This window comes from Neovison vison, chromosome 12 (genome assembly GCF_020171115.1).
Source record: "Neovison vison isolate M4711 chromosome 12, ASM_NN_V1, whole genome shotgun sequence".
NCBI lineage: Eukaryota > Metazoa > Chordata > Mammalia > Carnivora > Mustelidae > Neogale > Neogale vison.
Window position 1 is genome coordinate 13,354,618 of NC_058102.1, and position 26,885 is coordinate 13,381,502.

Sequence of the window (26,885 nt, forward strand, 5' to 3'; positions counted from 1 at the left end):
GGAGTGGACAGGCTGCATGGCCCTGCGAGCCTGCCGGCGTCTCGACAGCGGCAGCTGCGGACCCGTCCCTCTTCCCTTCCCCCTCTTTCCGCGAGGCTGGCCAAGCCCGAGGCGGCCGGGAGCTGCCGAGGTGGGGGGAGAAGGGCGGGGAGCTCCCAGCTTGCACGCTTTCCTCCGGACCCCGGCCGGGATTCCGGCTCCGGGTGTTGCTTCCACCCGCGTGCGAGCGAGCCAGAGAAGTGGAAGGGAGGAGCCTCGCGCGAGGAGGCGGAGCCCAGGCGGGGGAGGCCTCTAAGTCCGTGCGGCTGCGGCGTCTGCCATTGGCCGGCTGCGCCGTCACGGGGTGGGGGCGGGCACCGAGGCGCGCGCTGGCCCCGCCCCCGCCCGGAGCCCGACCCGGGCTCGCGGTCCCCCCCAGCTGCACAGACATGACACAGACACACAGTCACTGCAGCTGCTGAGCGAGCCCGGCGCTCTGGGCACGCGGCGGCGGGGCCAGCCCGGAGCCCGGACCCCAGCGCCCGCCCGCCCGCTCCCCCCCTCGCCGGCCCCCGCGCGGCAGCCCCCGCCTGACCGGTCGCGGGAGGCGGGGATCGCGCGCCGGCTCCGGCCAGCGGCGCCCGGCTGCCGGCGGCGGCTGCAGCAGCCGCCCCGCTCCGAGCGCCGGGCGCTCGGGGAAGCCGGCGCGTCTCGGAGGCGGCGGCGGCCGAGGCCGGCGAGCGCTCCCGGCGGCAGCGGGGCCGCCCGCCTGGGCTCCCCGCACCCACCGCTTTGCGCCCCGCCTCCGCTCCGGTGACCTTCCCGGGGCGCCTCCCCCGGTCCCCGCGCCCCCGGCCCCGCGCCCCAGGCCGGGGCGAGGCCCTCTCCAGCGCCTCCTTCCCGCGGAGCCGCGGGCGGGCGGGCGGGCGGCGCAGGCCCGGGGGGAGGGGGCGCCGCGGCCGGCTGCAGCCTCTCTACCGCCTCGCTCGGCGTCCGGCCCGGTCGGACCGCTGCTGCCCCGCGGCCGAGCGGAGCCCGGGCGCCCGAAGCTGGGGGCGCGGCCGCTCTCGCCTCGCGGGGCCGGGAGCGGGCAGGCCCTGCCCTGAAGGGGCGAAGCGGCGGGGAGCGCGGGAGGTGGAGCCGGCCCAGGCGGCCGCCCGGCGTCTCTCCCCAGCGCCCCCTTCCCGGACCCAGCCCGTGGCGGACGCAGGCCCCTGCCCATGCGGGGCGCCCCCGGCTCGGAAGAGTCCTTGGGGCAGGGATCAGTTCCAGGCAGCGGCGCCGGAGGGAGAGGAAGAAGGGACAGTGCTCAGCTTGGGCGGCCCGGACCCTCCTCGCAGCGTTTGGAGCCGGGGACCGCCCCGAAGTCTGCGCTTGGCACCGCCGCTTGAACTAGGGCAGCGCCTGCTGGGACCCCGACCCCGACCCGGACCCCCTGCGCCTTGTAGAAGGCGGCGGCGGTGCCGCCGCGCCACCCAGCTCTTCCGCGATCTCCCTGTGTTTGGCAGCAGTCACGGCCAAGGTAAGAGCCCGGGGGTGCTTGAGAGCCTCCGCGGGGGGCGCCCTGGTGAGCGGCGCGGGACAAGTTCTCCGAACCTGTAGCTCGTACCCCCTGTGAGGGCACAACCTCAGCTCCTGGGTCAGGAGCCCTGGACAGGTCGGAGGGAAGTCCAGAAGTCTCTGATGTCCCCAGGACCTTTCCCAGGGACTGCCCCCCTCCGAGGCACAGAGGCTGCTAACCTGGGGCAAACAAGGACGAGTTTCCCGTCAACAGCGGGAGGTGGTGTGCCCTCATCTCACATCGCCCCCCCTCGACACCCCCCCCCACCCCGGTCCTCGCAGCTTGTTAGTTATGGGCATCTGTGTTTTGGGAGACCTGCTGTGTTTTTCCGCTGTCCCTCTTGGGTGATCCTCACCTGCCTTTCCTGGTGTGATGCTGTGAAGAAGTTTTCTTTGCTCCTTGTGGTAGAGAGTCAAGGCGATTTATGGTGAGCGGTCACCGCTTTCTAGTTCCTCTGTAGGACAGAGTATTTGGGTGGCAGCGCTGTCTGTAGAGAGGGAACCTAAGCAGAGTGGCCGTCCTGTTAGACGAAGCTGCTTAGGATGAGTGATCCCTGTATAGCGATCAAGGCGTTCGCCGCTGAAGGGTGCAGTGGCTGACTCCGCTAAGTTCCTGCATCCTTAAGTTATTTTGTTTATTGCTTTATTACCTTCTTTAACATTTCCCTTTTTAAGGAACCTCAGTCCTACAAGGCTGTCCTTGCCAGTTTGAAATTTATTAAACCTGTGAGATTTCCCTGGAACAATCTGATTTTAAATGGGTCACTTAGGAGAGAACAGATTGTCTCTTCTACATTGAATCCATCCCCCCGGTGACCCTGTTTAATGGGGATGGATTTTTCTCGTCCCTGAGCTGATGTACCTCGGTTGAGCAGGTTTCTGTTGAACTCTGAATCCGTGAATTTTGTCACTCAGTCCATTACAATGATCTCCTGAGGGAGCAAAATAGCAGTTTCTATTTTCCGGGAATGTCACAGGAAGTTTTACAGGGTCTTATGTAAGTTCCCCAAGAGAGCACTCAGGCTTCTGCTTCCTTCTTGGTGGGGGGTGGGGGGGGATGATGTGAGGCAGCAGGTGGGGTGGTCACCTCCCCTAAATGCAGGTTGGTCCCTCTCCAACACAGGTGGAAACCCAAAGTGCTTATTCACTCCGTGGATGCAGTCACTTCAGGCTTATTTTTCTCCTTACCTCTCTTGTCTTCCCTCCCCAGGAGTCAGCTTTGGTAGACTTAAGGGAAGGTTCTAAATTAGGAAAGGAATAAGTGGTGTTTTCTTTTTGCATATCTCACAAATGGGTGGCATGAATGAATTACTCAGAGGCATGTGTCCTCACTGGGGATTAAAAACAACAACAAAACCTGGCTTTAAGGTTTCACACATCTTAGTGTACCTTTATATTTCAAGAGTGTTTTACTTCAGTGAAAATTGTTTGAGGAGAACACACATTTATCGAGGCTGGCCCTGTTAATTCTATACCAGGAAGAAAACTAATTGAAACGGAGAGGCAGAAGTCGTCAAGATTTAGACGTTAGTGGGTTTTCAAGTAGCAGCAAGGACAGGAAACAAATTGGCCCAGTGGGAGAGGGAGATTTTTCAAAGCAAATGTTGGATCACTCCGGAGTGGGCAGTCGTCCACTGACGGGTGTGGGTCCTTTTCCTTCACGTAGTGAAGTGTGTTGGCTAGTGGGTTAACTTTCTGGTGTGAGGTAATGCAGATCACATTGGCTTTTAAACCAGAACTGTAAGGGCCTTGGAAATGAAAGGTCAGATTTTCTGGTGTCCTCCTAGGTCCCAGCAAGCTTCCATCTCATTGGGGGGGGAGGGGGATCTGAAGGTTTCCTTGGGGTTCTGGGTTTGTGAGCTGTGCTTTATTTAATGTGGATGCAGAATGCAGGAGTGTCTCCATCCTTCAGCCACCTACAGTGGCAGGACACTAGGGGGACTAGTCTTCTATTCCACCACCAAGGAAGAAAACACAAGGACCCATGTTACAAAAGGCTGTGGTTTATCTTTAGGGTTCACGAACTTGACTTTTTGGTACTTGATGTAAGCTTGCATGAATGAGTGGATTCCAAATGCTTGAACGATGAGCCTGATCACATCTAAATTGTCTTTTGGACAAGTCAGGACTGGTTAACTGCAAAGTTCTGAGCATATGAGGGTTACACATTTTTGGGAGACAGAACCTCCTGTAGAGTCTATCCTTTGGGCATACGACCATGCTAACTTTGTGTTCCCTGAAGGTTTGTAATCAGAACTGCCCTTTTTCGGCGGGGGGGGGGGGGTGGGGGGTTTGGATGGCATGTCACCTACAGTCTTCATAAAAATCACATAAAATCATCCATTCTGAATGGTCTCTTGAATCAATTCTGTCAAACTTGAAATTTCTCACCATCATCCTTTACAAATACATACCTTGTATTTTTGCACATATAACCTCTGACAGTCCAGTATGCACTTCTGTCTCAGATGCTCTCTGCACTTTTAAGAGCATTAAATCGTTAGCGTCTAGGTTTCTTTCAGCAGAATTGGAAGATAATTCTATTTTGCTGAAGAACAAAGCCCCATTGCCCAGGCTTTACCCACGTGGCCAAATCTTATCAGAGCTGACTCCAGAGGTGAGCAGCCAGAGTCCAAGAAGAGATTGTCCTGTTCAGAATACTGGCACCAGAAAAGGCAGATGTCACAGATTTAGGACTCACAGTTTTCTAAAAGTCCCAACTCAGCATATGGAATTAGACTCAGTGTTTGGAACCTGTGAACCTCTGTGAGTTATTACATTTTCCTGAACTCTGGGGTCCGGTAGACAAATTGGTGATCTTTTACCCATATGTGTAGTGCATATTTAGGTAGTTTAAAGGGAGCTATTGTTGTGGTCTAAAGAAAATGGTCAGCATAAAGCTTTATTTCTGCTATTAAAGCTTTATAGATTGATTCTCATAGGCACAGTATAGCCAAGGGGTAAGAGATTGGAGCAGGAAAATACTATTAAATTTACCATTGAGCATCAACTAGTGAAAACCGGTCCCGGAAAAGATATATACTGTGGTCCTAAGGCATAAGTGAAGTCTTGTAAATTCCAGGGAAGCCAGGTGCCAGAGGGAGAGTAAGGAGTTGAGGCAGAATTCTGGTCTTCTTTAGGGTCTGTGGATAATGGAAGTCTTTGAGCCAGAGTTCTCGAAGAGTAAGGAGCACACGAGGTCGGGGTAGGGGAGAGGGCTAAGTAAGTCCCAGGGGACTGAGAGCTCCAGGCACCCCGCCACTGACACCCTTGAGCAACACGGACAGCTCACAGGATCAGCAACTGGTGTTGAGGGTTTGCTGCTCTCCTCCCCTATATTTGACATTGAGAGGTCCTCCGGCCCCTCCCTTCCTCTCTGACCACGTTTGACTCTTGGAGGGCAGTAGGCAGCAGCCAGTAAAGTTACAGCGTAAGCAAATGTATTTTAGAAGACGTTTCTCCTTTTTAACACGACAAATAATAACTGAACATCTATTACGTGGCAGGTGCCGCGCTCTGCGTGGAGGCTACAGGGGTTTCACATTTCGTTCAGGGAGGCGGAAGTCCGGGGAACGAACCATCATCACGAGCTAAGTGCTGTTGTGTGGGTTTGTGCAAAGGATGAGTTTGAGTTTGCTGGAGGAGTAGTGAGGAAGGGGGACTCAGGTAGAAAGAACAGCATGGAAACCTTAAAAATGTACTGTGTATGGAGAACAGTCGTTAGTTAAGGTGGCTGGAAAGTGTTCTGGGAGAGGGGAAGCCTGGTGTTCCAAGGGAGATCATTTAATAGGGTTCCATGCTGGGGACTGGCTTCATGCTCCATGACAAGAATGGTTTCTGGACAAGATCCAAGAGCACTAGTTGCTTATCCCACATTGTTAATAAAAACAGGGAAAGGAACTTTCTTTTTTGTCCTTTATCCTTCTACATTGAGCACTTTGCCAGTTCTCTAAAAAAACGGTTAGAATGCAAATAAAGAAAGGGTCCCTTATCAACCGTAAGTCCGCCCTCTTGTGTACGTGCATTCCATCTGGGGCTTTCATTCTGTGATTATGCTGCAGTAGGAGAAATGACAATGTTACTTGACAAATGATACAGTATGGGGGAAAAGTCCTTCTCTCTGAGAACAAATTCCATTTTGTCAGATCGGCTTCTGGGCAGAGTTATGGCCGCGTTTAGCACTAGAACGAGGTTCTCGTACTTCAATCAGTTCACTTCTAGTCTAAACTTTCTTTGGTGTTGGAAAAGGAAGAGTTGAATGATGAGGATGAGTGTGTGTGCATGCCTGTGTGCGTGTGTGTGTGCGTGCATGTGTGTGTGTTGTGGGGTGAGAAAACTATAATGGAGAAGAGACGAGACACTGTAACTGCTGAAGGATGTTAGGGAGAAAGGAGATTATCATCTGTAGCACTGAGCCCCAGGGCAAAATATATTTGTTTGTTTGTTTGTTTGTTTTCCTGTATCATTGCCTGTGTTGAGTGGGAGGCAGGGTGGTTTAAGTAAAACAGGAGATTTGGGTCTAGATTGCATCATCTGCTGCTAACTTGCTGTGTGACATTAGAATACTGCTTGACCTCTCTGGGCTTCAGGCATTGGGTCTATACATAAGCTCTGTACCTTGCAACTAGGAATTTAGGGCCCAGAGAGGGAATGGGTTTGCCTAAGTTAGTGGCAAAGCCCCCCACTGTTTAAGATTTCTAGCTCTGAAATGGGAAGAGGCCTGACCAGTTCACAGGTGTACTCTGCTTTGAAATACAAAATACCATGGGTAGACAATGCTGAAGAAAAGAAGCACAAGTCTTTGCTATGTTGCTTATAGATTCTCTGATCTCTCTCTCTGATATATTAGGCCATTCACACATAAGCATTTAGACTTGCCTGCTAACTTCATAAATAATATGAGAACAAGTTGTTTTTGATGTTACCTGTTCTTTGAGAACTACTTGAGAATTAAGTACGTCGTGATAAAAAGCAATGCTGAAAATTTTGATTGTTTCTAGTTGACCCTTGGGGATTTTGCAAACTCTGGACTCTATCGTGGAAAGGGGAGGTGGAGCGTGGTTTACCTGGGAGGCAAGTTCTTGGTTGAGTGTGAGGGAGGGATGTTTGGAAGAAAAAATGGGTGCAGAAAAGCAATCGTGTAGATGCACAAGTTGGGAAAAATGAAAACCAATTGAATTTTATGCCTCCACATTTGTGTTCTAGAAAGAAGCGCTCTCACTACTCAGGCATTGATCTCCTGGCTGTAGAGGGCAGTGCTTATTGGAAAGAGGAGAGTGAAAGTGAGTGTAATGTAGATATGAGGGTGGTTGTTGTTGTTTTTGACGTTAGTATTTCAATATTGATGCTAAGTATAGGAGTGCCCTATTTTAGCAGAATTTGGCTTCTAAAATCTGATTTTAAAGGCAAACACTTTAAGGTAAGTAATTGGGGTGCAAAAGATTCTTACTTTACAGAAGGGATTCATAAAAGGCTCTATTTAATAGCTAGTTCCTTTATTGTATTTCAAATTACTTGATTAAGACAATCGTGATGGATGCTTTTGGGAGTCTTATCCATTACCCGAAACCTAGGATTTTTTAATACAAACTTTTTTAAATGTTTTAACATATAAATTCCCACGTTCACCTGCCAGGGACCCTAATATGGAACTGTGTTACTGAAAGAAGTCTGGTGGTTATATCAACTTCCATAACCACTAGCCAGTACCTAGTGTTCCCTTACTTCCCCATTACTTGGGGGGAGATTTACTTGTTTAACTGCTTTTCTTTCTGGGGATAGTCCTCACCTTCCCGAGTTCCTAAACTGGCCCTACTGAGTTTCTACCTCTAAGAATATATCAAGAACAGAAGTGGTTTAAAAAGTGAAATTAGGGGGGCACCTGAGTGGCGCAGTGGGTTAAAGCCTCTGCCTTCGGCTCAGGTCATGATCTCAGGGTCCTGGGATCGAGCCCCGCATTGGGCTCTGCGCAGCGGGGCGGGGGGGGGGGTTGGGGGGGGGCTGCTTCCTTCTCTTTCTCTCTCTGCCTACTTGTGATCTCTGTCAAATGAATAAATAAAATCTTTAAAAAAAAAAAGTGAAATTAGGTATTGGGACTCCTGGGTGTCTCAGTCGGTTAAGCGTCTGCCTGGAGCTCAGGTCCTGATCTCAGTGTCCTGGGATCTGGGTTCCACTTCTCCTGGTCCCTGCTCAGCGGGGAGTCCGCATCTCCCTCTCCCTCTGCCCCTCCCCACCGCTCCTGCATGCTTTCTGGCTCTCTGTCTCTTTCTTTCTCATATACATTTTAAAAATCGTTTAAAATTTTTTTTAAAAATTAGGTAAGAGTTTCTAGGATTCTGAGCTTTCATAATTGCGGAGACGTGGAATTAATCCGCTTCTGCGTAGGTATACAGGAGAGGGGATAGATGTAGGAGATGTTCGGAAGCTTGCTAGCCTGCCGGTTCTTCCTTCGCTGCAACTGAGATATCTAGGGCTTTTGGGGGTTTTGTTCCTTTATCTCTTACGAAAGTTTCCAGAAAAGAATTTGTTCTAGGAGTGACATAAAATGAAAGGCGTTTGAGGCTCCAGACGTAATTTGGGGCAACCTGGAGTTGGAGATACTCAACAGGCTGGGGCCTGAACGGAGAGTGCCCACAGCACCAGTCATTTTAGCCTCTCGCCTCGCATTATGGGGCTGCGCTTTGGACGGGCAACAAATGCAGAAGGAGACGGAGCTCTGGCTCCTGGGAGAGGTTTGCTCTTCACGTGGCCCTTGTTTGAAGTACCAAGGCCAGTCGGGAAGAAAGGGCTTGCTGATCTTTCCACGGAAGAAGCGGTAGAATTTAGAGGGATTTACAGCAGAACACAGACATGTGGGCATTTCTTTTTTCCTGGTTTTTGTTGTTGTTTTTAATTTAAATCCAGCAGGGAATCATGGGCTCTCCAGTGTGATGGTGTGTGGTTAGGGATTGCCTTGAATACATCGGTCACCTATTTTATTATTGAATAAGGTTAATATTTCTGTGGCTCCTGGGAAACACTCCCCTCACCTTTTGTTTCCAGAGCAGTTGCTTAGATCCTTAATATGCCAGCCTCCTTGACGGATGTCAGCGCTCATCTGAGGAATGGCATTTCCTGGTTGTCTCCGGAGCCAAGGGAGGTGCACAGGCAGAGTGCACCTGCCTGTGATCAGCCCGATAGGGCTTTTCCGCTGCCTGCAGGCACGGTGCCCTGTGCTTAGTAGGTCTGCGCGAAATAAGGAGTGTGGCCCCACGGAGCAAGTGTTTGCAGTGCTTCTCTTGAGGGAAGGGGAGGTGCTGGGGGAGGGAGGGCGCGTGAACACCAGCGGACGTACAGACTGGAGGCCGCTCCAGGAGGATGTTATTTTAGAAATGAGAAGGACATTTCAGGTCAGCAAACTGAATTCTCTTCGGGGTCACTGTTGTGCTTCAAATGCTGATGGCTTTGTAACAAGGCCAAGGGGAGTACAGTCCCCGCAGGCCTGGCGGCTTTCCTTTGCTCGTACTTTGTGGGGATTTGGACTCTTCTGGCACCAGACGAATGGGCGTGCCCTACAGCCTGTCAAACGTACAAGCCAGGTGGCCTGGAAAAGTGTGGATGGTTGCTGATGCTCTTCCCAGCACTGGGGAGGGTGATTGTGGAGTGACCTGTGGGGAACTGGGGCGTGTGGGTCCCTGGGAGGAGGAGGCGGGCTTGGGAAAGCTAGGGAAGGCTGGCGCCCTCTGTCTCCTCTGGGAGACCTCTCCACCAGCATCTTGGTGTCTGTTTTTTCTCTGTTTTCATGAATCCCTCCCCCCTGGGCTTTAACACGTGTGACGTTCTCTGCCACAGGGGCAGAGCTGTCGCGTGGAGACCCCTCCAGGGCTGGAGGAGACCTTGGACCCCACCGGCCCAGCACCTTCCTTTCACACCTGTGGCTGCTGTGTTCAGGGAGGCACAGAATGATCCGGAGAGGAGGCAGGACTGGAACCCGAGCTTCCCGACCTCCCCATGTGGCCCGTGGCTGTGGCCTCTTCCACGTGTGACTTCTAGGTATCTGTCCCTTCCCTCAGTCGCTCTACATCAGCCTGTTCCACGCCCAGAAGTGTGTTCCTCCGCCCCTCCTCCGTGCCCGGCTCTCTTCCATCGGATCCTTCCGTGTTGTGCCACGCGGGGCAGTGGGTGCTCATACTCTCCCACGTGCCGGGTGTGGAAGCTGAGGCTTGTCCGGCTCACACGGCCACGAAGCATGGGGCCAGGGCTCCGCTCAGTCTGCTGTCTCAGCACTGGCCTTGCCCTGGCTTCCCCACCTGTCTACACTGGCCGCCAGCTTAGCTTCCCCACGGTCTACACTCATCATCTGCCCTAGGACTCTGCAGGTCTTCTCTAGTCCTGGCCTATGGGCTGCTGCCTAAAAATGTCCTTGTTTTCCTCCTTGGTCCTGATACTGCTTCTCCGTTTACTGGATCAGTCTCCTCCATCCTCCCTCCTTTCTCTGTCCACTCAGCATCTCTCCTGCCTCCAGGCCCCCGGTACTGCGGATATCCTCGATGGCATTTCCTTCACTCATTCAACATCCACTCAGCCACCACAACTCAGGCAGCATTCACTGAACTCTCGCGGTGTGCAGGTCTCCTCTTGACATTGGAAGCCAGAGGTGAGACCACCTGCCGCCCTTGGTAGCTTTGTCTTGGTGAGGGCAGTAGATGCTAATAAAGGCACGAATGAAGGACAGTGGGCACAGTGTGTTGGGTGGCCTTCTGCTTGAGGGAGTCCAAGAAGAGAGTGTTCCCTCTGGGTCTTACTGAACAGGAGATGGAAGAACAGCATGAGAGGAGGCATTGCCCCCAAACTCTGAAGACTCTGCTTTTCCTCTTCTGCTTGACGTTGGTAGTGTCCCGACATGTTTCTTATTCCCCTACTTGTGGGTCAGCTTCTTAAGCACCGTGGCTAGGTCTGCCCTTCCGTGTACCTGTGGGTATGTCTTGCTACACTCCTAGCACTTAGGAATCCTAAAGTAATCAATCATTAGATTACCTCGAAAGCCTGCTGTCCTTGCCCTCAAGAAGCATCGTTGGAGAGATTGAAAGATTGTGTTCTAAGTTAAGCAACAATAGAAGATTCAAACGAACGGTTCAGAGTAGGAGCAGAAGGCGTGCTGCACTGCCGTGGATGTCCGGGGATTATCGAGGCTGGATGGGAAGTCCGAGGCCAGAGTCTAGCTGCGTGAACTCGGTGGAGGTAGGACTTGAGTTGGGTCTTTGGACGCAGGATGGTTAAAGTCAGAACAGAAGAATTACAGGGAGGTCGAGGGGCCGGGTTAGGTGGACAGATGGGTATTTCTGGGTTACAGGAATAACCAGCGTGGGTTTCTGTTGGCAGGAAGCTGGAGATGAACTTGGCAAGCTCGGTTAGGGGCTGCGGGCTCTTGGGAGGCAGGGCAACTTCTGAGCAGGAGGATTGTGTATTCAAAGCTCTGTTTTAGGGGCGCCTGGGTGTCTCTGTTGCTGAAGCGTCTGCCTTCGGCTCAGGTCATGATCCCAGAGTCCTGGGCTCAGGCCCCGAGTCAGGCTCCCCGCTCAGTGGAGAGCCTGCTTCTCCCTCTCCCTCTGCCTTTCCCCATCACTCGTGCTCTCTCTCTCTATCTCAAATAAACAAAATCTTAAAAAAAAAAAAAACAAAAAACCCAAAAACTCTGTTTTAGGAAGATGAGCCTAATAGCAATATTGGGGTCAGACTGGAGTGGGGAGAGGTAGAAGCTGGGAGGCTGTAGAAGAGGCTTTTGCCTTAGTTCACGCATGAAGCTGTGAAGACCACTGGGCTAGAATGGGTACAGTGAGGATGGAAGCTGAGGGAGCTTCTGAACTTTTCTCTGACCCCCATCCTCAGTACAGAAATCTGAGATGATCTTCATTGCCCGCTGGAAAGCAGCTTCATTGGAATAAAGTTTGCTTGTGAAAGTGCCAGCAGTTCTTGAAAGAGCACTCTTTCCCTTGGTGAGGCTGGGCATGGGGATGGGGCTTGGGCTTTTATGGGGGGGGGGGTTGTTTCAGCGAGCCCAGGGTTACAGAACAATCTTCTTCCTAGCCTTGGATGACACCCAGTAAGGGTCGTGATAGAGACAATTCTTCTTTTCCTCATGAGTGGTTCCCAGAGCGCCTGCAGTGGACTGAGAGCAAAATGTCCAGAGCTTGGACATCTGGGCTCCAGATATACCGTAAAAGTGAAGCTGCGCTGAATTTGCCGGGGCTGGTGGTGTTTCTCTGCCCGAGGAACAGGGAGCTGGCAGTACCCCCCTTTCAGAACTGCTGCAGAAGCCATTCTGGATAACTGAGGTTTTCAAGTAGGCTAGCCTGATCCCTTGCAGATAGGAGAGCCTTTATTTTTAATCTTTAAAGAACAAGGGCTTTTCTAGAATGTTCTGTGTGTTTACGCTCACTGGCTCACACTTGGCCCCTGGAAGACTTCCAGCTTTCTTATCAGGACACATAAAGCTTGTTAGGAACTGGCTCCTGGCTTTCTCCACAGCTGCATCCTCAGTGCCGACCTCCAGTGTTTTGTTTTTTCTTTTTCTTACTGGTCATTTTCCCCCAAACCTGCCATGCTGTGCACATACCTCTCCTTCTGCGTGGTAAGCTCTTTCCCTCTATCTGCCTTTTAGGACGCCTCTTGTTTTTCCTGCGCGGCCCAGCTCCGGCAGCCCTTCCTGCCGGGTTTTTCCGATACGGGCGCAGAACTGCGCCTGTGCCCCGTGCCGGCCTCTGCTTCTGCACCTCGCGTTGCACACTCGGTGCTGCAGGCTGGCCTCCGGGCCAGAGCGCGCGAGCCCTTCTGCGGAAGAGAGCATCTTAGGATGGGGCCGGGGGCGGGGGGGGCGGTGCGGGGAATCTTTGGTGTTTTACCGCACGCTGGACTAGCCTGTCTGCTCCCTGCACCGTGGCAGTGGTGGTTATTTGGGATTTCATTTGCTGTCCAGGCATAATACAAGCCCTTTCTTGCTGAACCGGGGAGGGGGGTGGATTCCAGTGTCCTGCTGGGGCATATGCGTGGATTAGCTTCTGAGGGATTCCTGAGCCTGAAGAGTGCATGCCCCCTTGCCCGTGACCAGCGTGGCCAACGTGCGGGTAGAGGTGGAGAAGATGAAAGTGGGCAAGGGGCCCTTGCCACCTCTCCAGACCCAGGCCTGCCTTTCCCCAGACCCTCCAGGCTCAGCGTCGAAGTTCGGTGGGACAGAACTTGAAGAACCTTTGTCCCCCGGCGGCTTCCCTTGTCTCGTCCTTCTTGGATGTCGCTGTGGTGCCTTCATCCTCGTCGTACCCTCTTCTCTCTGCCGCCTTAACCTTGCATTTCTCTGCTTTCCCCATTTTCTTGGATCTTCAGCCTCGTCTTTCTTCTCACCTTTGGCGTTTTAAACCCTGACGGAGAAGGTCATCCCTTTCCCGCAAGGGGATTCTTCCTGGCTGTCCTGTTGGTCCCTTGGTGCTGATGGAGTCGTTGACCGTGGTTTCTGTTTAACTGGGCTTCACACCCATCGGACGTCCTCGGGAGAACCATTGCAGAGTGGTGTTTGGGGTGGATTGAGAGATTATCCGTGGTGGGGAGGTCTGGGAGGATGGCTGAACTTGGACAGAAACTCAGCCCCAGCGCCCAGAGCTGCTCTTTCAGATAACCGGCGTGTTCCTCTTGGATGTTTAGGATTGCCTCTAGTACTTGTCAGATCCGTTTGGGTTTTTATCACACTGTCGTTGTAAGCCAGACACTGTGCTGCACGAATAGGTTTGCGTAGCAAATCACGGAAGAGTGATGGATGAACCCAGGGCTTATCAGAGGGTGTGTGGGATCCAGGCACCGGCCACACTTTATGGACTTGCACTTGGCATGACGTTGGTTTCATGGTTCATGAAGCCCTGCTGCTCTTCCAGGGGTGGTCTGACTTAATACACACCAAGGGATGCTTTCTCTGGCTCTTCCGGATTGAGATTTCCCTTTTTCTTCTGCTTGGATTTATCCGAGGCTCCTATTGAAACAGCATTTTTGAGCTCATTAAATCTGTTAATGTGTGTGTAATGCTTAGGACAGAGCCGTACACTGAAGGCACTCGGTAAGTATGAGCTGTTGTAATTGTGTTATTATTTAACGCTTCCCTTTCTCTTTCTCCTCTCTCCATCACTATGGGGTCTTCGCCCGGACTTTCGGGCTTACGGTGGTTGTGCTTGGCAGAATAAGGAGACAGATGGCTCCCAGGGACGGGGGGAGCAGAGGAAGGGGCCACAAGCTTTGTCTTTCCAGCCCTGTCCAGAGATCTCAGAAAGCTTGCAGAGACCTTGAACATCATGGCAAACCCTAACCCACTCATCACCTGGGGCCATTTCCCTGGAACTTTCTGTCCACCTCACTCTTTTCTCTTCTTTGGAATTGGCCCTCTGCCTGGAAAAGGAGATGTGACCCGGTCAGTGGGATGGTAGAGGACTCTTCCTTAGCAAGCTGTGCTACAGAATATTTAAAATAATAGTAGTAGCAATAATGAGGATAACAATTGTAGCACATATCCACTGAGTTCCTCTTTGGTGAATAGGAGACACATTTCCCATGCGTGATGACTTTTAACCCTGCTCAGCTGCACTGTTCGTTTGACCCACAGGGAAACTGAGGTGCAGAGGTGGGGGTTTTGCCCAAGTGTAAAGCCAGAGACTGAAACCCAGTTCGGTCTGTAGAACATACCCTCTTAATCTCTGTCCTGTAATCCACTGGCCCAGGTGTCTTGACACTGGGATGTATGTACCCCTGGGGATACATGAATGAAGCCTTTCCATGGAGGATGCAGGTGTGTCTGTTTTTTTTTTTTTTTTCCAATTTATTTATTTTCAGAAAAACAGTATTCATTATTTTTTCACCACACCCAGTGCTCCATGCAAGCCGTGCCCTCTATAATACCCACCAGCTGGTACCCCAACCTCCCACCCCCTCCCCCGCCACTTCAAACCCCTCAGACTGTTTTTCAGAGTCCATAGTCTCTCATGGTTCACCTCCCCTTCCAATTTACCCAAATTCCCTACTCCTCTCTAACGCCCCTTGTCCTCCATGCAGCCAAGAATACTTTATCCAGCAAGGTGTGGCTGGTTTTAAGGGAATCAGTTTTCAGATTTTCAGTCTCACATGTGGATCCTCTCCTGAAATTGATTGGACAGAGACCATCCCTCCCAGGTCCACGGATCCTCCTTCCATTTTCCCAGTCATTCCCCCCGACCCCACCCTGTTTATGAAGGCACAGCTCTTCCCCAGCACCAGTCTCCCCCTGGGACACTGCTCTTGAGTACCAAACCCTTCAGAGGGCCCCAAAGAGAGGAGCTGTTGGAAATGGGTGGGTGGGAACCTTCTGCTAATGCAGGCACGGCCACAAGGCACCCCATTGCACACTCTCTCACCTTTTTACACTTGGGGTTGGAAACAGGGCATCTGGGCCCCTTCCTCGTGCTAAGGAATGATATACATTTTTCAGATCTCAAAAACATAATTTGCTCTTGAATTTTTAAAATGAATGATGGGTCTCAGATGGTTAGGTTCTGTTTTAAAAATGTGATGTGAAAGTTTTATTTTAAAGTGTTACTGTTTATAATATGCCGGGAATTCTGTCCTTAGAAATGAGTTTATGATGAAAACTTCAGATGTCAGCCTAAAAATAGGCAAGGTGGTGCAAATTTTTCAAATTTCAGAATTCAAAACGAGCTGGTTCCTTGTGCTAAGGTACTGAAGTTTGGAGTGGACAGTCTCTCAGTTGGTTTCTCCCACGGACCTTTATGCACCTAAATATTTCTTCCCCCCAGACTTTCAGGGACATCAGTGTCTCCTAGAGCTCATACATGGCACTCCCGATTAAGCACCCTTGAAATTTCATGGATGTTAGTCAAATGTAAACACACTTCGCATTCTGATGAAACTTCTGTGCCTGAAGCGAGACATGACCATGTATACCGAGTGCCTCAGTGGCTCGGGGAGGAGTGTTTGAGACATAAATGGTAGAAACCCTGTTCATACTGATGTTAGTGAAAAAAAAAGGAAGGACTTTATCTGCTCAGGTAACGAAAAAAGAGGAAAGCATCGGGCTGTGTTGGATCCACTCAGGAAGTCATTGCTCTGTCTTCTCTCAGCTCTGCTGTCTTGGGTGCTGGCTTCGTTCTCCAGCAGTAACCCCATGGGAAGGCAGGCTGGTCCTCAGCCATACATCCTACCCACCGGCCCATTGCAGCCGAGGGAGAGCGGCTCTTCCCCAGTAGATGTGGCGGAAGTCTTGGTCATGATCTGGTTAGAGGGGTTGAGACCACAGCCCTGGAGCGGTTTAGGGGAGAACCAATCAGTCCTATTTGAATGGCTCGGAAAGTGGGGAGGCTGGGCTAGCAGAGCCCTCCAGATGCTCTGTGGGAAGACTAGCGTGAAGATCTTCAAAGTTCGGTCAAACCCACCACCAGTCTCCTCTCTAAACCCTTTTATTCTCCGGGTTAGGCTTCCCTTACACTCCCTACCGGCCAGCACTTGCACTGTTACGGTACCCATCTGCCCAGTGACACGGAGACATTAGTGGTACCTTCTGTTTCCTGCTTTGGTAATTGCAAGACTTTTAAGGAAATGGCCAAAAAAAAAAAAAAAAGAAAAAGAAAAAAATCCCTGATGTGTAGTGTATTTTGTGATTTTTTTTTTTAAGATCATTGCTATGTGATTAAAGAAAAGAAATGAGAAAATGTAGAATGTCATGTGCATCATTTTGCTGAGGCCGCCGTAGCAAAGGACCACAGATGGTGTGGGGCGGAGGGGGTTGCTTACCCAACACGTTTATTGCCCTGCAGGTCTAGAGGCTAAAAGTCCAAGTTCAGAGTCTCAGCAAGGTTGTTTTTTTGGAGGCTTCTCTTGGCTTGCCGATGGTGGTTGTTTCCCTGTGTCTTCACATATTCCCTCTGTGTCTGTCTGGTCCCAATCTTCTCTTCCTGCGAGGACACCAGTCATATCAGATCAGGGCTCTGCCCACCCTAGTGACCTCATTTAACCTTATCATCTCTTTGAAGGCCCCGTGTCCCTGAATACAGCCAGTCTCTGGGGAATCGGAGGTTAAGCCTTCCACCTATGAAATTGGTTGGGGGGGAGGCCACAGTTCAGCCCATAACATCATCGATTGTTTCGGCTTTGTGAATGGGTTACATTTTGAAAAATAACATTGCTGTATACATTTTGTTTAAAACACAAATTAGTAATAGATTCACCTGTGCAAATGCAGACCAACCATTGCAGGGCAGTGAGTTTGACTCCCCGTTTGTTGTTTGGGTATACGTTAACCGTTAATGGGAGTCGAGGGAGGGCCGTGTGCCGGTGAGAACTGGTTGTGGGTTTGCCGGCAACACTTGGGATGGGCTGGTGGGATCTCGACCTTTCCCTTCCTTACCCGTGGCTGCCACTGCGGCTCTGGTTCCAGTGACACCTTCCCCGAAATTCCCGGAGGGTGGACTGTGGTTGTGAAACAAGTTTCAGGACTTTTTAGAGAGCAAGGGAGGAGGCTGTCCTGGGCCAGGAGTCTCCCCTTTGCCCAACAGCCGGTGGCCGGAGCCAGTTTCCTGTCCTCTGTCCCTTGGAGCAGGTGGGCCATGCGGCTTGGAACTTGGCCGGTGCCCGGCCTGGTGTGTGTGTATGAGAGTATCTCCTCACCCCGTATTTTGTGTCTGAGGCAGCCGAGTTTGCAGGTGAGGGGTTTTAGGAGTCAGCTCGACCCAAGTCCCCCAAGGGCCACTGTTGTTTCCGAAACTACTTCCCATTCACACGCAGGGCTCATCTTTAAACTGTGCAGGTGACGAGCCTGCCCGTGATTCTCCTTGCCGAGCGGCTGTCACTGTTCTCACTCCTGCGTTAATCATTGTTTCAATGTGGCTCGGGTGGTTCGTGTCCGGTCTGCGGGTGCTTGTCGCGGAACGTCGCGGCTGAAAGATGGGCGGAGTAGTAGGCAGCCGCTCGTCAGATCCTCTCCTCCTCTCAAAACCCCCCAGATGCCCTGCGCAGATGCTGCTCACCTCCCATCCAGAGACTTCTCTGCAGCGGGACGTGGTCCATTCCCTGGGAGGAGGGTGAAGTTCGGAAACCTCCATCCACATCGTAGGGCCCCTTCGTGTGCCAGGGGGCCACTGCGGGCACGGATTTAGAGATCGTCCCCTGAGAGACTGGGACCCAGCAGGGAGAAATGTTGGCAGAGCACGGTTTCTTGTAACTTGCAGCTCTGGCCGGCGCAGCCTTGGGCGAGGGCTTCCCGCCTCTGTATGGGCTTCCTGGGGCCGCCGTGACTGAGCACCAGCAGTTGGGGGGCCCGGAACAACAGGAGCGCAGTGTCGCACGGTTCCAGAAGTAAAGTCTAGAGTCAGGCCACCTGAGGGTGTCTGCAGGGCTGTGCTCGGATGACTCTGGGGGAAGGTCCTGCCTTGCCTCTTCTATGGGTGGGCTTTGCTGGATCCTTGATGGTCCTTGGCTGTCGCTGCTCCGGTCACGCGGCTGCTTGCTCCCCGTGTGTCAGCACATCGTCTTCCCACTATGTGCAGCTCAGTGTCCAGATTTCCCCTGTTTTGGGAGGACACCAGTCGTATTCCATTAGGACTTACCCCAATGACCTCATCTTAACTGGACTCTTCTTTAAAGACCCTCTTTCCAAATACAGTCGCATCCTGAGGTCCTGGAGCATAGGACTTCAACGTCTCTTTTTGGGAGGACACAACCCAGCCCATACAGCTCCCTGAGCTTTATTTTCCCTCCTCACAAGGTCCATGATCTGTTCCCACCTCCCACGTAAGGATCGAACACCATCGCTCAGAGTCAGCACTCTAGAAATGATCTCCCTGGAGTGATGATGGCAGAATGCCTCATTGGATGTTAGATGGGGTTTATTCCTAGTGTCTGGTACCTGGTGAGCATTCGGATCTGGCACGTGACATGTTCGGTGTGATTTTTCAATTAAAAGTCCTCCAGGGAGTGTGGATATTTGACCGGAGCTGTGCGTTCGCTGGAAACTCGGAGCAGGTTGGCAGTGGAGTTGCCTGGGGGAGCGCCACCCCCAGGGTGGGGCTGTGTCCTGGTCATGCTGGAGACCTCTGTCGCCTGCTCGTCCTGATCTGCTGGCGGCTCACTGCTGCCCTGCGGTGCGATGTGGACGTACACCCCTCAGACCTCCGTCCAGCACTTGCATCTTTCATGGCATGTGTGGGAGTCTGTGGTAGCTCTGTGGGTTTGCTTTCGTGAGTTGTATTTTGATTTCAAAAAAGGTTCACAGGGGCAGAGGCCAAGAATGTTTCTAGAGGCTCTTTTTTGTTTTGTCTTAGTAACTCGCAGTGGCAAGAAAAAAATAAAAAAGCTAGGAAACAAACAAACTGAAAACCCTCACCCCAGACACTGAAAGGTTTTGGAGTCTTTAGCTCCCTTTTATGTACTTAGTATAGTGTAAGTAAGTATACATGTACGTCCAGACATTTTCTCGGAGGTGCTCAGGCTGCGCTGAGACCTCACTTCTCTGTTAACGTAGATCTTGACCTCGTTCCCATCAACCGGATCAGTGTTTTCAGTGGCTGTGGGTCATCGATGTGGCTTTGCTGCGTGTCCTTCCTTCGCTCCCTCATTTAGGGAGCGTGCATCAACTGCTGTGTGCCAGGCGCTGTGCTGGTCCCTGGGGCGAGAACAAGACTTCAGGTCTTCCTTGCACAGGGGTCTCCTTCCTCCACAGCCTGTGGTTCTTTGCAGTTCACGCGCCTGGGACACGTCGTCTCCCTGCTCCCTGTCCTGTTCGCGCACAAAGCTCCTTCCTTTGACACTTGCCATCTGCATTTGAGGCTAAAAGCTGCCATATATCCAATTCCACTTGCTGTTTATGGGGTTGTTACACCACAGTTTGCAAAGCCAGAGAGGCATTGCTTGGTTAGAAGGAATCTTCTCTCTCGCTCCCAAGAGGCTTTCCAGCAGGCTTTGATGATCCATAAAACCCAGCCCCGTTTCGAGCACGAGAGAGCTTGTAACTTTTTTGCCTTTTCTGAATTTGAGTCCTTTATAGAGCATTCTGAGAGTTGGGCCCCGTGAGGCAGCTTATGTCCATGCCTCTCGGATGGGTGACGGAGTCCTGGGATCAGTTCCGTGACCTGGCTGTCTCGCGTGGTGCCACCCTCGGAAGCATGGCACTGCAAGAAGCATTCTTCTCATGGTGAGATTTAGATGTGGCCGTTGAAACGGGAATGCGGGAAAGGACTGTTGGTGTCCCCACGCTGCGTGCGGGCATTGGCAGCCATTTTGCAGAAGAGTGGAATGCGTGTGTTGCCTCGTTCCCTTCTGATGGGGAAGGGCATATATGGGTCCTGCCGTGAGGAGCTGGCCCAGCCGGCTTGATCCTTCCGGACCTCCCATCCACTTCCTGCTGGGTAAAATTGGGAGGACTTGTTTACAGGATCTACGGTGAGCTGCCCTGGAAAATAACTTCTCAGGGAGGAAGGGGCCTGGAGGAAGACTTCTACGTGGATGGGAGAAGGAAGGGGTGGGAGGTGTCTCGGGCCGTTGTGCACTGGGTTGGTTTTATCTTAGGATGACTCTTGTAACTATCTTCTTGAGAGCGAGGAGGAAGTAAATGTAAGTACTATTATCTAGCTTAAAGTTCTGCACCCTCTCTCTATCTTTTTTTTTTTTTAATATTTTATTTATTTATTTGACAGACAGAGATCACAAGTACTCAGAAAGGCAGGCAGAGAGAGAGGAGGAAGCAGGCTCCCGGCGAAGCAGAGAGCCCGATGCGGGGCTCGATCCCAGGACCCTGAGATGATGACCTGAGCTGAAGGCAGAGGCTTGAACCCACTGAGCCACCCAGGCGCCCCTCTGTATCTTACAGAGATGCTCTTTGGGGCTCCAAAGAGATGTGTGGGCCAATTGGTTTATTCGGCAGAAGGGGACACTTCTGCCTGGGAGGTCCAAGGGACCTGTCCAAGGTCACACCAACTTAATGGTGAAACCCGGATCCCCTGACTTCCAGCCTCTGGCTGCCTCCCCTGAGCCCAGGTTACCTTCTACATGTTTTGGTGGCTCTTTAGATGTGACCAAGGCTGTTATCAGACACGTGCCTCCCCCACCTCCGCCCCCGCCCTGCCCCGAGAAGCAGCCTGGCCCTCCTGGTGACAGTTGGGTGTCTTTCAGTTGTTCCAGTCATTCTTCCCTGCTGGAAGGAATAGCAGGGCTGGGTCTCATTTCTTAAGCCGGGTCTCATTGCTACGATTATTGAATGCATCTTTTAAAGATGAATATAAAACAGCTACCCTCCCAAGCAAATCATAAAACAAATTATGCCCTTGCCACCCAGAACTACAGAAAAACAGCAGGCTCTTCGCAGCACGGAGAGTAATGGCTGCAATATTAAAACAATGATGAGAAAACCAGGATCCGAGAGCTGGAAGGCAGGGAGGAGAACGGTCCCTCCATCCCCCAGGGATAATGGGTCTCAACGACAGGTCCCTGTGATTTATTGAGCTTAATGTACTTGTTTTTATTTGTCCCCTTCAACACAGAGCTTTGTCACCGAAGAGATTTGATAATGGCCTGTTTGCAGTCACTTAGACTCCGTAATACAGCGCCACATTTTTGGCTGTCTGGAGATCGCTGCTTCATTGGCATTCCCCCTCCAATTTCACCTTCACGGGCTGAGATGGGCTGGAGTGAGATAAGGACTTCTTTGCCACTCTTGTGTTATTCCCGTCAGGCCCAACTCCTGCCCCAGAGCCAGGCCCACTTGGTGGCCACGTGGACCTGGCCTGCCTCCCTCTCTCTTCTCCCGCGATGCTGGGGCAGCAGGAAGGAGCCCCTTACTCCGCCCGTAGTAGTAGATCCTGGGGACTTGGTCTTCATGAATCCCCAACGAGAGTTGACTGCCCACAGCTTTTGGGGTAAGCAAAAAAGGAAGGCAGAGGCGTGGATGTGGGAGGTTTTCCAAAGGAACAGGCTTGACTTAACGGCTGCAGGTGTTCTGATCGAGGTGGCCAGCTGCTTTGCAAAGTAGATGTGTCTAATTGATTTCCTTGTGATCGAGTCAGCCTCAGGTGTCATTTCGGCTACCTCTACCGGGGGTCTGGGGGAAGGAAGTTCCTCAAAGGCCTGTCCTCCCTCCGGCCACTGCCCCTAACCTGGTGAGGTGTGGGCAGAGAATTCCCGAAACAAAAGATAGAGGGAAATGCCTAGAGAAGAGCCCCAGGTCTTTTCTAATCCCACGTTTCCTGTCTCTGAGGACCTCTCCTGGTGTTCTGTCATCGGGTCTGGCCAGTGGGGAAAGCCCTGTGCTGTGTGGCATCCACACTTGGCCTTGAGGGGCAGTGTTGGGAGAGACTGTCTCCCACTGTGAGCTTTTCTGAATACTAGGAGAGAACAAGCTTCTAATTCCAGGAAGCTCAGACAGGAAAAAAACAAAAACAAAGACAAAAAAACTTCTTTAAAGTGTGGAATCATCAGCAAAAGTCAGGAGCCCACAAAGGCTGGGTGTTGGGGGGGTGCGGTGGTCAGCATCTGGGATGCCTGTAGACAGGGTGACCCCCTGTACGTGGGGTGCTGCAAACACCGTCTTGTTCGCACATTCTAGCCGGGCGACGGCATCATTGAGGGCAATGTGGGGCTGACGATGTTCTGTTGCTCTGGGGTCTCTGTCATTCCACTCGCATGAGTCTCCAGAGGAGTCAGATTCATAGCGACAGAAAGCATGGCGGTTGCTGGGGCCTGGGGAGAGAGGAGGGTGGGTCGTTAGCCCTTAATGGTTGCAGAGTTTCAGTTTGGGAAGATGAGAAAGCTCTAGAGATGGTGGTGGTGACGGTTGTACCAGAAAGGGAGTGTATTTAATTTCACTGAATTATACACTTAAAAATGGTCGCAGGGGTCCATTTTGTTAAGTGGATTTTGCCACAGTGGAAAAAGTAGTGGCTCTCTGTGCCCCCACCTGCTGACGTTCATGCTCTTGTGTGATCCCTTGCACGAGGCACGAGTGGGGCTTGGGGCTTGCTCGAAGCAATAGAATACAGCAGGGATGATGGGGTGTTACTTCTGTGACTACGGTCGCCGGCTGACTCGCTGTCGAGGCTCTCCTTGTTCGCTTGATGAAGTTGGCGTGCTGGGGATCCCACGTGGCCAGGTGTTGTGAGGACCACCGCCCCCCCCCCCGCCCGCCGCCAGCAAGGAGGCTAGCCCCTCAGTCCGACAGCACAAGGACTCGAGCATGCCCGTAGCTGGCTTCCCCGCCAGAGCCTCCACGGGAGGACACCCCCTGGACACCTTGATGGCGACCTTGCGTGTTTCTGAGCAGAGGACCCAGCTCAGCCTTGGCCAGACTCCTGAGCTGCAGAAACGGGAAGATGGCACATGTGTGCGGTTTCAGGCCACCGGCTTGGTGGTGATGCGTACAAGCAACCAACAGCTAACCCAGAGCCCCACGAGGACACTTGGTCTGGATTTCTTCCACTCTGCTTCCCCAGCCAACCCTGGTCCCTTCAGACCTCCGTCTTCCCTGCTTGTCCCCGGGGAGTGTTTTAGGTCCTGTCACATTCGTTGTTAGAGCCACTTTGCCCTTCAGGTTCCTTCTGACTCACCTTTGTTTTGTGCTTGGAGGGGATGGGACGCATCCCCTGTTGGTGGGAAGAAGAGTAATTTTCAGGGCGTTGAGGGACTTGGCCAGAGACTCTGGGTACCAACTCCACTCACCTGTGCAGGTGAGCGCCTCTCTCCATCCCTCCCCTGCTTACCCGTTGGCAGTAGCTTAACCCGATCTCTTGCCTCTCAGTGACAGTGCTCGCTCCACAAATCACAGGTCATCAGATTTTCTAGGGTGGCTCTGATTTTGAAGATTCTGCCCCATTTGCTGTTCCCGTAAACCATGGGAACTGTCCCAGATGCTCTGTTTTGGTATCTATAAACTCCTTTTGGACTGGCTTCCTTGTCGTAAATTAATAAGAGCTGCTGCCATTTTTTGAGCACCTGCTCTGTGTCAGACCCGTGATTAATGATTCCCCTTGTGTCTTCCCATCAGCCCTGGTGAGGTGGATATCATGAAGCCTGATTTACACAGGAGCACGCTGAGATGCAGTGAGGTTTATTTTCCTGTCCAAGGTCACACGGAGAGCGTGTGTGTCCAAACCAGGATTAGAACTCCGAAACCATCCTCTAACTTGTCTGGGCTCGCTGCCTCGGGAGAGGATGGGGGTATTCCTGCCAGGTCCTGTGTCCCAGTTTTGCTTGGAAAAGAGAGTTGTTGCACGCAGGCCACCTGGAGGTTTCTGATAATTTCTTCCTGGTGGACCACAGCCGGACAATGTGGGGTAGAGGGCACAGCTGAACCCTCAAGCTGAAATAGGGAGGGAGACCAGGTGGTCAGGAAGGGAGGTCCAGTTGGGCTTGGCAGCCCTGGTGGGCAGGATGAGGGGTCCAAAGGGGTTCTCAGCCTTAGCTGTATGTTGGAATCATCTGGGGAGCTCTTAACATCTACTGATGCCTGGGTCCCACCTCCAGAAATTTTGATTCAACTGGTTTGGGGCGCAGCTTGGGTATGGGGGGAATCCCACACTCCCCAGGAGATTAGCACACGCAGCCAAGATTCAGGGCACTGCAAGGAGGCCCTCCCTGTGGCGGGAGGTTGGGCAGGAGGTCAAGGGGACCGAGGCCAGGTGTGGGGGCATGGTCCCAAACACCATCACACTCCCCTCTCCCCATTGAGAAGCAGACTCTGTGTTTATGGCTTTGACGTTGCATGGTCCAGCCCACAGGACTGGCTTCTAGGAATCCAGTATGGGGACCCGGTGAGGCAGGCTCATCGTTGGCTCTGGATTCGGTCGAACTCTGCATCTTAAGTGCCATCAACGCAGCCCCACTCAACACACAGTGAAAGGGATGGGGGTTGGGGATCCACACCCCGAAGGCCTTACTGAGTCAGCTGCTTATGTCTTCACGGAGTGCTTTCTGTTACTGGCTAGAGTTAGTGGGTACATCGTGGGGCCATGGCAGTGGGCAGGGGGGAGTGTGTGTGTGTGTGTGTGTGTGTGTACACGCGCATCCGCGTACATGCACCTTTTTCCCGCGTAGTTGGAATGCCTCCTGGTGACCAGTGGTAGATGGCAGTCATCTCCCGGGTGGGACCCAAGTTGGATCTGCTGGAGCAGATGGTGTGGTAACTTACCCTTCATGGGTATCGTGTACAGCCTCAGCAGGCGATCAGTTCAAAAAGCCTTTGAGAGTTGAAACAGAGAGCCTGAGGTCACCTGGGAAAGGGACACACTTGGTGATTTTTTTGCCTTGTTTAATTTGTAACTCTGTGTTAACTGCACCCACCGCCTTCTGTACCCCGCTCTGCTTTTCCCTATATGTGGCATCACTGTTTGTTAATATACTGTGTGATTTGCTTGAATGTAAGCTGATGGCAGCAGGCATTTCTGTCCCTTTATGTCTTGCACACAGAGGGCTCTCAAATATTTGCTGCATGAAGGAGCAAATGGTGGCTTGTAGCTGGTATCCTTGGGACGTGGATAGGAAACAGGCTCATCTAAGACTTTTTCTCTTGGTTGAGCTCTGGAAGGAACTGCAGGCTTTCCTAGAGCAGGAGGAGTGGAGAGCTATGATTTTTTTTTTTTTCCACCTACCTTCTTGGAGCGGTTGTCTTCTTTCTTAATTAAAATTTATTTTTTTCTTTTAGCAGTTACCTTGTAATGGAAAATGACAGTTCTGCAGGTTTTAGTCTTTTATGTCTTCCAAACTGAGCCCTTTCCCCTGCTGTGGCTTCAATAATGCATCATTTCATAAGTTCACGGACTTTAATGTGCTTCTGCTGAGCCTCTAGTCTCAGGTAGGTAGTTAAATGAAAATTAACCACCGTAGGTTTGATTCAAAGTCACCTCTTCACCTTCTCCTTTTGCATCCCTTCCCTCACCTCATGTATGCAAAACACTGTCACGTTTTCCTTCTCTTAGCAAGAGGGCGTGATGTGTGCACGCACGCGGGCTCCCGTGTGTGAATGGATGTATTGATTTATTTCATAATCTGAGATCCATGAGAAAAACAGCCACGTATACATAAAAAGTTTTGAGATTTGGCCTCTCCAGCTAAAGTCCAGTTGAGACTAGGGATCTGGAGCAAACTACTATTTAATGAGAGTTGCTGATGTACCAGGTTTAGGACTCACAGTGGCTGCTGGAGAATTGTCATGTGTCTTGACAAAACTCTGAAAGCCCCTTCGTTTTCATGCATTCATTCGTTCATTCATTCACTCATTCATTCATTCAGTGCCTGAGGATTATTTTTGCATGTCAGAAGGCTCCTGGCTGCTGGATGTGATAGGCCCTTTGCCTTAATGGCCTCGAGTCTTCATACCTTTCTGAATTCTTGGAATTCCTACCTAAAAATTGTGGTATCTTTCCTCCACTTTTGAGTTGAGACTCCACCGTGTGATCTGCTCTGACCTGAAGGACGAGACAGAGGTGACCAAGTGCTAGCTCTGACCCCGGACCTTAGAAGACCTTGGGTGCTTCTGCTTTTCTTTCTGTCTCTGTGCCTTTGCCATGAGAGCATCGTGTCCTGGTAGCCTGCCCTTCCGAGGGGCAGTGGGATGGGAGACACTTGGCGCAGAACCTACTTTGAGAAGCAGAGGCCACCCTAGATCTGCCGAGTCCCAGGTGACCTGCAGGTGCTTGAGTGAAGGTAAATGATGGTGGCCTCTAGACACTGCTTTCTGGAACAGTTTGTCACACAGTGTTAGGATGTGATGGGCAGCCTAGTTGAAGGATATTAATATGGCTCTGACCTGGATTCTCAAGTCTTAGAGTTTGGGGACAGTGCTGGGGGGTGCCGGGACAAGATCATTAGCTCCCCCACGGCAGAGAAGGTGCTTCAGGGGCCTGAGAAGGGACTCAGTAAAGGTAGTTCAAGGAAGGAGAGTGTGCTGGGTGAGTGATCAGGGGAGGCCTCAAGGATGGGGTGGCCTTTTGAAAAGGTGTTCTTTGACTGTGTCATCAAAGTTCAGAATTAAGGACCATTGACTGGGTTTCCAACTTTAGAAAATGTGATGTTTCAATATTGATTTCTCATCAAAGCTAATGGCGTGGGTGCCGATTTCCTAAGAAATATATCTTACGACTTCGCTTTCGCTGGACCAAAGAAGACTCTTATGACTTGAAGCTACATTGGTGTCAGAGAGCAGAATTCCCCCTTTGATGACTGCCGGTATTTACAACGCGTGTCACAGAGAGTTGCACAGCGTGTCTTTGGCTTACGTACTGGGTGCCAGGGATGTCATCGTTCAGCGCTTTGCAGGTGTGGTCTCGTGTAATCCTCATCCTCACCTAGGAGGTGGTGACAGC

At 51.9% G+C, this 26,885-nt stretch overlaps 1 protein-coding gene across 2 annotated transcripts in view; it reads left to right on the forward strand.

Moving 5' to 3' along the window:
- Positions 1–689: 689 nt before the first annotated feature.
- Positions 690–26,885, forward strand: part of LARGE1 (LARGE xylosyl- and glucuronyltransferase 1) — a 533,441-nt gene continuing 507,245 nt past the window's right edge. For both annotated transcript variants that reach the window (XM_044228337.1, XM_044228338.1), the window contains exon 1: positions 690–1,501. The gene's annotated coding sequence lies outside the window, so the exon portion shown is untranslated. The remainder of the gene's footprint in view (positions 1,502–26,885) is intronic.